A 2780-nucleotide genomic window follows, 5' to 3' on the forward strand; every position below is an offset into this window, starting at 1 on the left:
CAGCAAAACGTCCCGAATTCGACCTGATAACTACAGTGACGAGACGCAGGCTCCGTTTTGCGGGGCATATCTTACGTATGGACGCAGACCGCCTCTTGCGTCGAACTTTAATTACCTACACGAAGAGCTCGACAACTAGACCAGCAGGCACTCTACTACATGGGCTGGATTCTGTGCCCATTGACGACTCTAGCCAGGAACAGACGTGCTTGGCCAAATGTGACCTGACACGTTGGCTGATGAATCATAGCATACCTTATAGGTGCCAACAAATGACAAGCAACTCTACTACATACTGATTATGTACTTACAATTGCCAGGAAAACTCAATACCGCATATAACGAGCTGGATTATGCCATTGTAGTACTCTACGAAGCGACGACAATAGACCAGAGTTTAGCGAATTTATAGCTATAGACTTCTACCAGGACAGCGACAACTAGACCAAAGGCATTACTCATGGCTGGATTCTATGCCATGACGACTCCTTACGCCAGGAACAGACGTGCTTGGTCCAAATATGTGACCGTGACACGTTTATGCTGATGTAACATAGCACCTTATAGGTGCCATACAAATGTACAATGCAACTCCTACATACATACATTATTATTACTTACAATTTGCCCAGAAACTCAATACTTCAAAAAAACGATGGATTAAGATGACCATTGATATGTTAAAAACTCACAAGTCTGAGATTTTTTTAAATTAAAAAGGTTAAAGTTTACGAAATTTTAATAAGTTAATAAGGGTTACTTCAGGGAATCCCAATGGCTCATTTGGTAGAGCACTCGCTCCGCACACAAAGGGACAGAATCGATCCCAGGTGAGATCTTTAAAAAATCCTGACACCCCTCCTCCCCTCTCCCTAACCCCCCCCCCCCCCCCCATTCTTCTGTGCATCCATGCAATGAATGTTTGAGTAGCTGGTTTTGATAAATCTGATGAAAAGTACATTGCGACAGATCAGCGCCCTCCCGAAGAAAACAACCAGTTGCTATTTATTGTGAGTTAAACGCAAAAGAAACCAGGATAAAGCCCAGCTGTTCCGGACTATTTTAACTGCCATATTTATTCGCCGATATTCGAAGTGAACAATTCTGAGTAAAATAATAAATAAATAAATAAATAAATAAATAAATAATAAGTTCTCTCTATCCATCCCATAGGGCGAATTTGTCTTTCGTGTCAACTCATAGGGAAGGGAATACTGGAATAACCTAGGCGTTAGCCCCAGTGCTGCTCTGCAAACTGAGTTAGGGCAGCAGCCTCTTATGGTTCTCACACTACCATGTTATGACGGTCGACCCAATCAGCAAAGCCCGGTCCGCATTCGTGCACCGTCGCGAACCCGCCTGGTAGCATCGCCACAACACTAGATGCTCTGCCGTTTCGGGTGCTTGCCCACATCGGGTACATGTTGGACAGGTGGAAAGTAGTAGCGCAGTGGGTATTCGAACTCGGAACCGTTCGATTAATGAATAAAAATGATTATCGTATCGTATCGTATCGTTTAAGAGCTAATAGGTTCTAAACACTTTTAAATGCTCTGTGTAACTTTTATGCATAGATAGATACAATTTAGTTGTATAAATAGTATTCAATGTCAATTAATTGATAATATTGACACTTAAATATCTAATATCTACATAAATAAGTGTCATATTCAATATTCGTAGTATCAGAATCAACAGAATCACAAAAATGAAGCTATATACGGTTAACGAAATGACATTAATTTGAATCAATAAAATATATTGATTTTACCCAAATGTCGTACATAAGGCTAAAAACTTCAATTTTCAATGTCTTATTTCCACGACGCAATAGAAAATTGAGCCAAAAGGATGCAAATAAAAAAGTTGTTTTATCAGAGAAAGGGGGAGTTTTGGTTACCATGTTATAACTCCAATACTTCTGCACCCTAGAGTAGAAACACGGTTGTTAAGATTTGGCCAGAAAACTCGCCCTTCATATATCGACCAATTATAATTACCCTCATCCTATCAGAACCTTTCAAACCTAGAATTATTGTTTTAAAGTCCAAGATTTGAGAATGAGTTTTTAACAAGGTGTGGGTTCATTTTAATCGATCGATATTTGAAGGACAAGTTTTCTGGCTAAAATTTTCAATGCGTGAGTGAGAGGGGGCGGGAGGGCGGGAGGGCGGGGGAGGGCAGGGGGGGGGGGGGTCAGAGTACTATAAGATCGATTAACCAACTCTTGATTTTTCCCCAAGTATTGACAACTGGGAGTGTGTTCTGACAAGACAGCAGAGACAGAGACACGGACAGAGAGACAGAGAGAGAGAGAGAGAGAGAGAGAGAGAGAGAAAAGATATATTATATATATATATATATATATATATATATTCACACATATCCCCCCCCCACCCCCCACCCAAACACAAGCCCTCTTTTTGCTTTCAATCTTTTCTTAGATTTTCAGCGCTACCGCCACCACTGGGTCTTGGCTCCTTAACTGACGTCACACCAAAATAATACTCAAAATATCTGATCTTTGGGGGGCAAAATAAACCCATTTAATTGAAAAACGATGTTTCGAAAGATCTTAAAACTAGATCAGTCCGTCGGAAATAACATAAAAACTAATAAAGAAATTAATTAATTAATTTTTTAAATCCCTAAACGTACGTTGGGTGTGAATTTAGTACCCCAGGAGAGAGAGAGAGAGAGAGAGAGAGAGAGAGAGAGAGAGAGAGAGAGAGAGAGAGAGATATGATCGCCATCGCCATATTCTATACTGCTGTAATCTG

General features: G+C 40.5%; 2 protein-coding genes across 2 annotated transcripts in view; both read right to left on the minus strand.

The window, feature by feature from the left end:
* The window catches only part of LOC144970012 (cap-specific mRNA (nucleoside-2'-O-)-methyltransferase 1-like), a 425811-nt gene that overhangs the window by 255553 nt on the left and 167478 nt on the right, over positions 1–2780 (minus strand). The gene's annotated exons all lie outside the window — the stretch shown is intronic.
* LOC144970019 (muscarinic acetylcholine receptor M5-like) overlaps positions 1–2780 on the minus strand; it is a 286770-nt gene that overhangs the window by 94077 nt on the left and 189913 nt on the right. The gene's annotated exons all lie outside the window — the stretch shown is intronic.

The sequence above is a fragment of the Berghia stephanieae genome, chromosome 1, assembly GCF_034508935.2.
Source record: "Berghia stephanieae isolate SIO BIC M18660-M18661 chromosome 1, UCSD_Bste_1.3, whole genome shotgun sequence".
NCBI classification, from domain to species: domain Eukaryota; kingdom Metazoa; phylum Mollusca; class Gastropoda; order Nudibranchia; family Aeolidiidae; genus Berghia; species Berghia stephanieae.